Source organism: Lemur catta, chromosome 3, assembly GCF_020740605.2.
Source record: "Lemur catta isolate mLemCat1 chromosome 3, mLemCat1.pri, whole genome shotgun sequence".
In the NCBI taxonomy this organism is placed as follows: domain Eukaryota; kingdom Metazoa; phylum Chordata; class Mammalia; order Primates; family Lemuridae; genus Lemur; species Lemur catta.
In genome coordinates this window covers 32,137,266-32,152,040 of record NC_059130.1, presented here as the reverse complement: position 1 = coordinate 32,152,040, position 14,775 = coordinate 32,137,266, and positions in this window count along the sequence as shown.

Genomic DNA, 14,775 nt, shown 5'->3' with positions numbered 1-14,775 from the left:
ATGGAATTCAGAATATAAAACCAACAAAAAGAAGCCACAGAATATTTCAGGAAATCAATGAAAAAAAATGAAAAAATCACTAGAGAGCTAGACAGAACAGGGAACAATATAATGAAACTTAAAGAAATGAAAGAGTCATTTACAAAATTTCAAAACACAGCAGAAAGCTTCAATAACAGGCTAAACCAAGTAGAAGAAAGACTCTCAGAGCTTGGAGACAAGGCTCTTAAGATAACCCAGTCATTCACAGAGGCAAAGAAGAGTATAAATAAGTCTGAGCAATCACTGAGATATGGGACTATGTGTAGTGAACTAACATTCACATTATAGGTATCCCTGAGGGAGAAGAAGAAAGAGCTAAAAGCATGGAAAACCTATTTGAGGAAATTATTGAGGAAAACTTCCCTTATAAGAAATTCAGACATACAGATACAAGATGGACATGAAACACCATGAAGATTCATAGCAAATCAGTCATCTCCAGGACACATAGTAATCAACCTGGCCAAAGTCAAAATGAGGGAGAAAATTCTGCAAGCAGCAAGATGAAAGCATCAAAAAACCTACAAAGAAAAAATCCATCAGGATAGCTATAGACTTCTCATAGGAAACCTTAAAAGTCAGAAGAGACTGTGGCCCCATCTTCAATTGACTTAAACAGAACAACTACCAACCTAAAATTTTGTATTGTATAAAACTAAGTATCACCAAGAAATTAAGTCTTTTACACACAAGCAAACACAATAAGTCTTTTCCAGAATTTTGCAATGACCAGACCTGCAATGCATGAAATACTCAGAAGAGCACTATACACAAATCAGCACAAAAGATATTCACTAGTGTAAATTCACCTAAAACGCCCCCCAAAACCCACAACTCCTATAAAACAATAGAACAAGTGGTAAAACAGCAATAAGTGACTACCTAAAAGGATGAACAGACCAACATTCCACATTATCAATGCTATCAATCAATGTTAATGAACTGAATGCTCCTGTCAATGCTGGAGAAATGGATGAAAAAACACCACCCAAGTATCCGCTGTCTCCAGGAAACATGAAACACTTCTAATCCACAGGGACACACAGAGTTTCATTGTGACAGGATGGAAAAAATATTCCATGCAAATGGAAATCAAAGGAGAGCTGGAGTAGCCATTCTGCTATCAGATAAAATTGACTTTTAGTCCACACAGGTAAAGAAAGACAAAGAAGTTCATATAATGGTAAAGGGAACTATCCAACAAGAAGACATAACATTCCTAAATATATATGTGCCCAACACAGGAGCTCCCAGATGCATAAAGCAAATTTTACTAGAGCTAAGCAAAGAAATAAATAGCACTATTGTAATTTCCAGGGACCTCAACACACCACTGTCAGAACTCAATAAATCATCAAAGCAGAAAATAAATAAAGAACAGACTTAAACCAAACTCTAAATCAAATGGTCCTAGCAGGCATTTACAGAACATTCTACCCCAAACCAAAGAATATACATTCTTCTCAGCAGCACATAGGACATTATCCAAGACAGATCATACCTTAGGCTATACAACAGGTCTCAACAAATTCAAAACAAATCAAAATTTTACCATGTACCTTATCAGACCACAGTGGAATGAAACTAGAAATCAGTTACAAGACAAACCCTCAAACCTACACAAAGTAATGAAAATTAAACAACATGCTGTGGAACGATTTTTGGGTCAAAAACGAAATTAAGATGAAAATCAAAAGATTCCTCAAAGTGAATAACAAAGGGACACAAGCTTTCAAAATCTATGGGATACAGAAAAAGCAGCTCCGAGGGGAAAATTCATAGCCTTAAATGCCCACATCAAAAAGACAAATCACAAATTAACACATCATAAATTATCAACCTAATGTCACATCTCAAGGAACTAGAAAAGGAAGAACAAACCAAACCCAAAACCAGGAGAAGAAAAGAAATAATGAAGATCAAAGTAGAACTAAATGAATTATAAACAAACAAACAAACAAAACAATACAAAGAATTAGCATAACAAAATGTTGGTTCCTTGAAAAGATAAATAAAATTGACAGAACTCTTGCTAGACTAACCAAGAACACAAGAGACAGGGTCCAGATAAGCTCAATCAGAAAGGAAAATGGTGATATTCCAACTGATACCAAAGAAATACAAAACATCATCCATGAATACTATGTAAATCTCTATGCACAAAAACTAGAGAACATAGGGGAAATGAACAAGCTCCTGGAAATACACAACATCCCCAGACTAAACCAGGAAGAAATAGATCTCTTGAATAGACCAATAATGAACAATGAGATGGAAACAGAAGTAAAAATCCCCCCAACAAAATCAAACCCTGGACCAGCTGGATTCACAGCCAAATTATATCAGACCTATAGAGAAGACCTGATATCAATAATACAGAAATTATTTTATAATATTGAGAAGAAGGGAATCCTCCCCAACTCATTCTATGAAGCCAGTATCACTTTGATACCAAAGCCAGGATAGGACACAACAAAACCAGAAAAACCACAGACAAATATCCCTTATAAATATACATGTAAAAATCCTCAGTAAAATACTAGCAACTGAATTCCACAATACATGCAAAAATAATCTACCAGGACCAACTGGGATTCATCCCAGGGATTCAAGGATGGTTCAACATATGTAAGTCATTAAATGTGATTCACCATATAAACAAAAAGAAAAACAAAGGCCATTTGATCATCTTAGTAGATGCAGAAAAAGCATTACACAAAATCAAGCACTGTTTAAATATTAAAAACCCTCAATAAACTAAGCATTGAAGAAATATCTTTCAGTGTTATAAAAGCCATATATGACAATCCCAAATTGAATGGGGAAATGTTGAAAGCGTACCCCCTAGATCTGGAAAAAGACAAGAATGCCCCTTGTCACCACTTCTATTCAACATAGTGTTGGAAATGCTATCCAGAGCAATCAGAGAAGATATTAAGGATATCCAAATCAGAAAAGAAGAGGTCAAACTATCACTCTTTGCTGATGATATAATTTTGTATTTACAAAAGTGCAAATACTCCAACAAGAGTCTCCTGAAGTGGATAAACAAATTCAGCGAAGTCTCAGGAAACAAAATCAATATACATAAATGAGTAGCATTTCTCTATACTAATAACTGTCAAGCTGAGAGTCAAATTAAAGACTCAGTACCACTCACAATAACTACAAAGAAAATTAAATCCTAGGAACCTACTTATCCAATGAAGTTAAAGATCTCTACAAGAAGAACTATGAAACACTAAGGAAAGAAATCACAGAGGATACATACAAATATAAAAAATAGCATGGTTATTGATATGTGAAATCAACATTGTTAAAATGTCCATCCTATCCAAAGTGATTTACAGATTCAATGCATTCTCCATCAAATTACCAATGTCATACTTTACAGATCTAGGAAAAAAAAATTCTATGCTTTGTTTGGAACCAGAAAAGAGCCTGAATAGCCAAAGCTATTTTAACCAAAAAGAAAATATCTAGAGGCATCCCATTACCAACCTTCAAACTATATTACAAGGCTATAGTAACCAAAACAGCATGGTATTGGTACAAAAATAGAGATATAGACCAATGGAACAGAACAGAGAACCCACATGTAAAACCATATACCTACAATCAACTGATCTTTGACAAATTAGAAAACAATGTACACACAGGAAAAGAGGTCTTATTCAATAAATGGCGCTGAAAAAATTGGATAGCCACATGCAGAAGAATGAAAAATGACTCTTGTCTCTTACCACTACAAAAATTAATTCAAGATGGATAAAAGACATGTATCTAAGGCATGAAACCATAAAAATTCTAGAAGAAAAAGTAGGAAAACTCTTCTATCTTTTGGCCTTGGCAAATAAATTATGACTAAGACCCAATGGCAATCATGGCAACAACAAAACTTAATAAATGGGATTTGATTAAACTAAAAAGCTGCATAGCTAATGAAATAATCAACAGAGCAAATAGCCAACCTACAGAATGGAAGAAAATATTCACAAGCAATACATCCAATAAAGGGCTAATATATAGAATCTAAGAAGAACTCAAGCAAATTAGCAAGGAAAAAACAAACAACTCTATTTAAAAGTGGGCAAAAGACATGAACAGAAGCTTTTTAAAATAAAGACAAATGGCTAATAAACATATGAAAAATTGCTCAGTGTCACTAATTATTAGAGAAATGCAAATTAAAACCACAATAAGATATCACCTTACCCCAGTTAAAATGGCTTTTATTAAAAAGTCCCAAAACAATAGATGCTGACGTGGATGCACAGAGAAAGGAGCACTTATACACTGTTGGTGGGACTGCAAATTAGTAGAACTTCTATTGAAAACAGTATGGAGACTCCTCAAAGAACTAAAAGTGGATCTACCATTCAATCCAGCAATCCCACTATTGGGTATTTACCCAAAAGAAAAGAAGACTTTTCATCAAAAAGACACCTGCACTCGAATGTCTATTGCAGTACAATTCACAATTGCAAAGATGTGAAATCAACCCAAGTGCCCTTCAACTCATGAGTGGGTTAATAAAATGTGGTATATGTATACCATGGAGTACACTCAGCCATAAAAAGAATGAGTTAATGCCCTTTGCAACAATCTGAATGGAATTAGAGACCATTCTCCTAAGTGAAGTATCTGAAAAATGGAGAAACAAACCCCACATGTACTCACTATTAAATTAGAATTAACCAATGAACACATATGTGCACAGAGGGAAGTAATACTCAGTGGAAATCAGCCAGGGGGGATGGGAAGAGCAAACACCTACCTAGTGGGTACTATGAACACTATTTGTGTGACGGACATAATTTTAGCTGAAATTCAAGCATGACAAAAGTGATCCATGTAATCTAAAACATTTGTACCTCATTAATATTTTGAAATTTTTTTAAAAAAGAAAAGGCCCATAGAATGGACAATCTATACAAAGACATATTATAATGAAACTGAAGAATATTGAATACAAAATGACTACTCTGGAAGCCTCCAGAAATGAAGAATAGATCATCCACAAAGATTAAAGAATTGGATCGAAACTGGTTTTCAATAATAATACTGCCTACAGCAGGACAATGGAGTAATTTTTATATAATTATGTTCTAAAACCCCTATCCATAGCAAGCACAAAAATTTTTTTTAAATGGACGGTTTTGATTTTTATTGTGAATGTGAAAACACAATTTATTTGCAAAATAAAACCAACCATGAGGTGACAGGAGACTATGTATGGTTTTTATTTATTCCACTTAAATAAGAGTGTTCATATCTTTTGTCGTGAAACATTAGAGCTTTTGATTTTGGAATAATGAATCTGATCCCAATGTAGTTTCTAGTAATACAATATTTAGAATATATGCATTAGTAGCCTTTCCAAAGCCTCCAAATTCTGTTTCCAAAAAATGTCTAATCCCACAGGTACAGAAAAGGTGTTCTCCACTGGTTCTGAGGAGAAGTTAATTTTGAAAATAGAATTTTAATCTAGACAAAATCACATTCAAATAGAAGGGCCTCAATAACTCCTCTCTGATACTGAAGGCCTCAGTATTTGTGCAAGACCAAGACTTACATGAACACATCTATAGGAAGTAATATTCAGCAAGGAAACAATAAATAAAATTAAAAATACTGCAGACTAAAACATAAGTTCATGTGAAAAATGAATTTTAATATGTGTGCATATGTGTTTTAAAGAAAATCCTGATCAGAGAGAAGAGAAACACAAGGTATACTAATATGGTAGAGAGAAGAAGAAAAAGAATATGACAATTTGCTAATGAATTTGTCTTACAGGGTAAGATAAAGGTGTAAGTTAAAAATAAAGCAACACAAGCAGGAGATTATAGAGTTGTCATAAATTGAATATAGCAGATAGTTAATATCAGCATATACTTAAAAGGACTAACCAGTTAAGTGACAACTTTCTACAAATGTGATTTAAGAAATCTACATATATGTTGTTAACAAATGATTAAAGGTGAAAACCTTAAAAAATTATCTTGCAGAGAGTAACTAATAGAAAGCCAGTTTATCTATGTTAGCATAACCCCAAACAGACGTTAAGACAAAAAGTAATTTCAGATACTAAATAGTGACAAAAGGTTTAACTCTTAGGAAAATACCTAGTTTTAACTATGAATTTATTTAATAGTAATAAATATAGCCCTTCATTATCCCATAATTAGCATTATGTATTTCTTTCCACACACACTGATATGCACACATACTCCTACACACATATATATTTATATAATGTATACATGTTTGTATACATATACACATGATTATATATGCACATAATATACATTATATATGTGCATGCAAGAGCATATCTATACACTATATGTGAATTTGAGAGCACTACAAGGAATAATAATTTTATGATAGGATATCAGTGTCTCAATTACTAAATGAACAAGGTAAAAAATTGTGAAGACATAAAAAATTCTGCCAGTGTAATTGATAAATTAACAAAATTTATCTAACATTGATAAAATTCAAAAATCGACATTTAAAATCTCACATTCTATTAAAGCTCACATGAAATATTGTACCAGGCTACTTAAAAAGTCTTTTAAAAATTCTAATAGTTTGTGATAGAAACACTTTTCCAATTGAGTCTACTACATTGCCACCAGACAAAAAGATGATTAACTTTCAGGAGGGCATAAAGTAACCCCAAAATGACTGAAATGCTGCCTTGAACACCTGCTATAGAATGGAGCTAAAGTGAAGGTAACACATACTGATGAAAATTTAAGACACCACTTATTGGAATATCTGCATTTGCGAAAATGAGAAATTTTCTACAATGTGTGCATTTGTTCTGATGTTTTGTGAAACTTGAATGATGCCATAAGATATAGCTTTATATACAGTTGTGAGTTTTCCTTAATATTATTTCATGACACTATTCACACCACTTGTCTTTTGCCCAGGTTTCACCACAGCCACTGAGTTCCCGAGCACCCTCCAGCCAAGACAAGCGAAGCCTTTTTCCACATTACAACTTATGGTAATAGACAGTCAGAAAATTAATTTTAAAATCTGCAATGGTCAAAACGCATTTCCATGTTTTCAGAACTCAGTTGCGATGGAATTAAAAATGTCTACTATCTCTCTAAGTAAGTGAAGGATTAAAATCAAGCAACTGCAGTTTTCATCTTCCTTAGTACCGTTCACATCAATCCTATTTGGTTCATCCCACCACCTGGAAGAACCAATACTGACTTTCTCCTTGTGATCTTGTGCATTTTAAGGATGAACGCAGACCTTCTCTACAAATAATACCCACAGGACTCACCTCACTGGAAATTCCTTCAACGGTAGTCTAGATCTTGAGGTCTTCGGAAATGCAGGAATAAATGCCTCTTTTCAGTAGAGAAATGAATTAGGAAAGCTCTCAGAAACTGAGCTGCAGGATGTTTTAATCTCCTGAAACACTAACAAAATGAAGTGTTCACAAAGACAACAAGGAGAAAAGGCCCTGGATAAAGTCGATTAATAACTTGACTAGTGCTGGGCTGTTTAATACTGTGCTATCGCCCAGGGAGAGAGGAGTTGTGAAACAATGTTGAGACTCCACCCAACAATGTTCTTATCTTGTGAATCTATTAACTCAGAGAAAAAGAACAATTTCCTTCTGGTAAGTATCTTTACCAAAGTAAAAGGGAGAAGGGTAGAGAGGGCAGTGGATGATGAGAAATTACTTAATGGGTAAAATATATAATATTTAGGCAACAGATACAATAAAATCCCTAACTTTGCCACTATGCAATATATCCATGTGACAATGTTACAATTGTACCCCATAAATTTGTACAAATAAATAAAAAATTAATTAATTTTTTTTTACAATTTCAATAGCTGAAAGGAGTTCCAATATTCGTATCTTCTTATCCTCCAATGACATGGGTCATTAGAGACATAATTCCCTTGAATGATGCTCTAATATTAGAGAAGTGAAGTGAGCCACGCAGCCATGTCTCCCTCCTATCCTGCACACTGAGTGAAGTGGCAAGAGGAGATCTTGGTAGAATCATTTATTGTTACCAGTACTTGACTGCATCTCCTGGATGGCGGAATGTCTGCTATGGAATTGCTATTGGTTTAAATGCTCCCTGAAGCATTGACCCAGTTGTTAGTAGTTGACAAAATTGGAGATTGCTGGGACATAAAATCATTATGGATACATAAATCCTTCCTCAAATTTAAGTAAAAGAGTTTGACACTAGCTGTCCTCTTGAATATGACTAGGCTACTTCACTTCAATGATGCATGATTACTCATGCTTTCTGCATTATGGAGAGATAAAAAGAAGTGGATACTACACTCACATCATGACAGCATTGAATTCTTGAATATTGTAGAAGTGTACTGAACTTCTGGCACAGTGATGGGCCTGTTGAGCTCTCTGTTATGCAGCGTTTCTTCTGGTAAGGACAGTGGGTACCCTCATGTGTAACCCCACATGTCATATAAATACCACCATCCAGCAGATGTGTTAACACATCACCTGATGTGCAAGCAGGATGTGGTCACGAGTAGAACAAGGGGCCTCAAAGACAGCTTATACAGACAATAGTCCAAGCCATCTATGCAGCAGCAGAAGAAAGCTGATGGTCTTGATCCAAACTAGGGTCACAAAGAGGATACATGACTGGATTTGAAAGCATATGAATATCTTTACCAAAGCAGGGATGCATCAAGGAAAAGCAAGGAGGATCTGGAGTGATGGTCACAAACATCTGTGGGTGCTCTTGATTTCTTTGACAGGCTTTATTTAGGTTGCTGTTAAGGTGGATGAATTGAGCTAGTGTTAAGGTATGTAGTAGAGAGGGATATGAGGGAGGTCAGAGAGGACCTAATCCAGAGGTCAGAGCATAGAGGACACCCGGCAGAAATGACTACGTTTCAGGACATTTTTCTACCTTTTACTTATAATCATTTCGTGTGGGTCAGTATCTTTGTTTGAGACTTCAGCACACAGCACTCAAATTACTGCCACCAATAAAAACAATTCAGAAAAATGCTCCATAATCCATTTGTGCAGGTGAGATTTTAATAGATGAAAGAAAGAAATGCTAAAAATGTGCATTTTTCCTGACTTTTTCTTTATTTCAGCATATTATGGGGGTACAAAAGTTTAGGTTACATATATTGTCCTTGCCCCCCCGCCCCGAGTCAGAGCTTCAAGCATGTCCATTTCCTAGACTGTGCGCATCACACTCATTATGTAGGTATACACCCATCCCTCCACCCCTACATCTGCCCGACACCTGGTTAATGTTATTTCTACATGTGCTCTTAGGTGATGATCAGTGAAACCAATTTGATGGTGAGCACATGTGGTGTTTATTTTTCCATTCTTGGGGTACTTAGTAGAATGGGTTCCAGCTCTATCCAGGAAAATATAAGAGGTGCTATATCCCCATTATTTCTTATAGCTGAATAGTACCCCATGGTATACATATACCACATTTTATTAATGCACTCATGTATTTACTGTATGGCTCTTCATAGAAAATGTTTGTCAACTAGTAGCCAGCCATCAGTCTAGTAGACAGGAGAAAGACTCTAAGGAGAAAAGCAAGAGCAGTAGAAGAGCAATCATATCAAGAAACCACAGTCAGAGCTTTTAAGGTCCATTGTAGGCCCACGGATAAAGGCTTATGATAAAGTTTGTGGTCTAAGAGAAGAAAATGGAAAAGGAAAGTATTAAAGCCCTTCACCAAGTGATTATCCCTAAGAGCCAGAATGAAACCTATTCCTATGGGAGCTCAGTTAGCAAAATTGATTTACACATTCATGGAGTGAGTCTTCAGCCACGTGAACCAGTGCCTCCTCATTTGCATTCTCAAAGAAAGAGATTGGGAAATAGGAAAGAGTGATAGAGTTTTACATGTTGAATGAATCTTATCCACCTTACAGCAGTTTTTCATAAAGTGTTATGATTATAAATCATAAATTATGATTTATATAATATTGATAGATTTAACTTTTAAATGTTTTAAAAGTATTATTGGATTTATTTTCATGAGAGAATGGCCTTTTTCTTTTTGTATAATATCTTTATTTAATTTTGATATGGCAGTAATGCTGGTATTTCTAAACGAATGTGTTTAGGATTAATATTTTCCCCTCAGATATTTTACAGAATTTATAAAGTGTCTAATCCCAAAACTTTCACTGTAGAAGACTTGTGAGTTAGCTTCCTTTTTTGTATAGATACAGGGATATTTATTTGTTTTATTTCTTTATGAGACAGTTTTGTTAATTTGTGTTTTATATGAATTTTGTCTCTTAGATTGTAACCAGATTTACATAATATTGTTTGTAATATTCTCTTATTATCTTTTTAATATTTGTATTTACTGTACTGTCATTTATTTATGTTTTTGGTATTGGTCATTTATATTATTTCTTCTTATTTTTCTTAATTAGCCTTAGTAGGCAGACTCTCTCTTAGGAGGATGCTTAGGGAAACCCAAAGTCAAGAGAGGACACAAAAGACACTAAAGGAATTGGAAGCCTTTGGCACCTACAGCTAGAGCAAATGTTAAACAATGTCCTAACATCCAGCTAGATTAACAATTTCATACAAAATGTCTATTTATTTCAGTTCAATTTTTTTTTATAGATTTTAAGGAAACAAGTGCAGTTTTGTTACCTGGATATACTGCATAGCTGTGAAGTTCGAATGAGAATTAAGTACTTGGGAACAAACTTAAGGTGAACGATTTGAACACTACAAAGTACAATGCATTGATGAAATAATTTAAAAACAACATAAATGAATGTAAAGACATCCCATTCATGTTCATGGATTGGAAAACTTAAAATTGATCAAATGTCCCTACTATACAAAATGATTGCAGATTCAATGCAATCACTATCAAAATCCCTATGACATTTTTTATAGTAATGGGAAAAAAAATCCTAACATTCACAGGGGACCACAAAAAACCATGAATAGCCAAAACAATCTTCAGACAAAAGAACAAAAGTGGGGACATCACATATCTTCATTTTAAAATATATTACAAATCTACAGTAATTAAAACAGGATGGCCCTGCCATAAAGACAGACATAAAGAGCAATGGAAAAGAATAGAAAGACCAGAAATAAATCCAAGCATAAATGGTCAAGTGATTTTCAGCAACGGTACCACAAATATGCATGGGGGAAAGACTATTCTCTACAACACAATGGTGTTGGGGAAACTGAATATCCACCTGAAAAATAACAAAATTAGATCCTTATCTTACACCATACGCAAAAACCAACTCAAAAGCAAATTAAAGACTTAAATGTAAGACCTGAAAATATAAAACTTCTAGAAGAAAACATAGTGGAAAATCTTTCTGACATTAGTCTTGGCAATAATTTCCTGGAAATGACCCCAGAGCATAGTCAACAAAAGCAAATATGGTGAAGTGGGACTACAATGAACTATGAACCTATGCATAGCAAAGCTAGCAGTCAACAGAGCAGAAACACAACCTATGGAATGGAAGAAAATATTTGTAATTTATTTGATAAGAGGTTAATATCTAAAATACATAAGTTCCATCTATGACTTATGAGCAAAAAAATAATAAATAACTCAATGAAAAATGGGCAAAGGACTTGAGTAGAAATTTCTCCAAAAATGACATACAAATGGTAAACAGGTATATGAAAAGATGCTCAACATCACTAATCATCAGGGAAATGCAAGTCAAAACCACAATGTGTTACCACCTCACACTTGCTAACATGGCTATTATAAAAAAAAAAAGGTAACAAATGTTGGTGAGTATGTGGAGAAATTGGAACCCTTGTATATTTTTGGTGGGAATGAAAAATGGTACAGCCACTATGGGAAACAGTATGGCAGTTTCTCATGAAAGTAAAAGTAGAAATACTATATGATCCAACTTTTCCTCTTCTTGGTATTTATCCAAAAGAATTGAAATCAGGATCTTAATGACATATTGTCCTTTCTGTGCTCATTGTAGCATTATTCAAAATAGCCAAGATGTGGAAATGACTTAAATGTCCAATTGACAAATAAATGGGTAAAGAAAATGTTGTATACACATAATGGAATATTAGTGCTTCTTTTAAAAAAAAGAAAATTTTGTTTGGGTGACAACATGGATGAATTTGGAAGACATTATGCTAAATATTAGAAGCCAGTCAAAGATGGCTAATACTGCATGAATCCACTTATAAACAGTACCTAATATAGTCAAACTCATAGAAGCAGAGAGTAGAATGGTGGTTGCAAGGGGATGAAGGAAGGGCAGAAATGGGAGTTGCTATTCAATGGGTATAAAATTACAGTTATCCAAGATGTATAAGTTTTATAGATCTGCCATATAACATTGTGCTTATAGTTAATTGTACTGTATTGTAAACTTCACATTTGTTAAGTAGATGATCTCGTGAAGTGTTCTTATCACAATAAAAAATAATACATGCCTCACTATGCAGTTTTAGAGAAATAATATTTCCAATAGAGTTGGGTGTGCCTCTTCTAATCATAAGGATATTCTGATACTCCAGGGATCCTCCTAAAGATAGGTTTCTGCCTCTTGCATACTTCAAAACCACTCAGAACAGACTAGTCTCTAAGATGTCTATGAGGGCAGATTAACATCTCTGTGACCTGTTCTAACCTCTTTGGTCCACACACTGCAAATGTAAGGGAAGTTCCAGCTTCTTACTTCCTTGATTTTGGTCCCAAGGAGGAGCTCAGATGTAGGTTGAGGTGCAAAAAGATAAGATAGAGTAGGGTCAAGACATTAAAAAAAATGAAGAAACAAATTATTTTGTGTGGAGGGTAATTTCTTTCTTATCTCACATTGAGACAGACTGTTCTTAGAAGTTACAATTTCACAGGGGAATCAGCATGATGTAAACGAAAGCAAAGGCACTGGGCAAGCACCTAAATGACTCCCTTTCTCACTCTTAATCACCATCACCTACATACTAGTGAGCAATTGCACATGGTTACATAAAGTAACGTGAATATGGATATATTAGAATAGCTCAGAATACAAACATCATTTGTATATAATATTGTCATTTTCCCCACGTCCATAAGTTAAATTTGAATTTAGAGGATATTTTAGCCGCCTGTGACATTTTCTCAGGATGAAATCTGTTTCCTAACTAGCTGAATGATGTTGTGATTTTGATCATTTAATCTCTCTAATCTTCAGTTTTCTCAATGTAATGAGGAGACAGGATTCTGTAGCTTCTAAACTTCCTTCAAAATCTGGTTTCCCAAAAATGACCAAAAATAATAATATATTTGGCAACAAACAAAAAAGTGTGTAAAAGTTCGTGGTCATGCTATACAAATCTTCTCATAAAAGACATATCAGAAAAGAGTAGTGTAAGGGGAAAAAACCAACCACTTTTATTCCTTGCAAATTTGCCCCAACACCATGAAAGCAGAACTGTAGTGTCTCTTTTCAGTGGAGTAATTGGGCATAAATAGCTTTAGACCACCACAGTTCTCTGAGTTTATAAGGTTGTGATTTTGCATATTATTTCACTTTATTTGGTTGTTGTAAGAATGAGAGTGAGGATCTTTTTAGTTTTCTCCAGCTGAGGGAGAATCCTGTCTTATTGTTTGTTTAAGTTTCATCTCATCCTTATTCCTCGAACATTAGCACAACTACGCCAGAGCAGAATAATAGGCCGTGATTATAAATCGACAGTATGATGACCACCTAAGTAAGTGGCACTAGGAGAGTGAATTTGCCTTTCTGTTACCTTTTCTTTTTATCCTAAGATGGTGCTAGTAAAAGGAGAAAATGGTCAACCTTCTAAAGCTAATATGAAGACTAAGTGACAGAAAATAATTGCAAAATACAAGTGCCAAATATGTGATCAATAAACACGTTGTAAGTTTCAGTTTTGCTATCTACTTTATTTATTCTACTTTAAAGTAAATTAATTATTAATTATTCTTTAGTTCACCTAACTGTTTGCCTGAGACAACTTTATGTTGGATCCCCATATGTGAAATGTGACAAAATATTATTTGAGAGCTACTGAGGATCTGTTGGTAGTTGAGAAATAAATGAAACCAGATATTTCACATCAGATAGGCACAGAAATTCTTCTAACATTCAAGTGCCTTGATGCAAATTACCCCTTTATGCCCTCTTCAGGAAACCAATTCTGAAAGAACATCCCTTGCTCTGGGCTAGAGCAACCCCTCCCCAGGACACAGGGCTTGACAATTGAAGCACAGGCTGGTTTCCACCCCTACCTGCCCCTCAGCCTGGTTTCTGTGGGCAGGACACAGCTGGTGCTAACCCTGTGAAGATTACACCAAATGTAAAAGTCCAAGCATTGTTTGAAGTCCTTGTGCCCCACCTTGATTGGCAAGCCACAAACTATTTGTTTTCACAAATTGATTAAAAACACTGCTGGGGAAGCATTGTTTTAGAAATAATGTTTTGGTTTTTTTTCAAATTATGGAAGCTGTAAATGTAAAAATTGACATTAAGAAAATATAAAAAAGTAAAAAATAAAAAACACTCTTAACACCCTATTCCCTAGAATTAATAGCTGGTATATATACTTTCATATTTCAATCATATAGATATATATCTATATAGATACACAAACACATTTTTTTTGCACTTGGATCTTATCTGCATAAACATCATTATCAACGGCATCCAGGTTTTTAGGAGGATTCTGGTGCAGATTCCATATCTGAA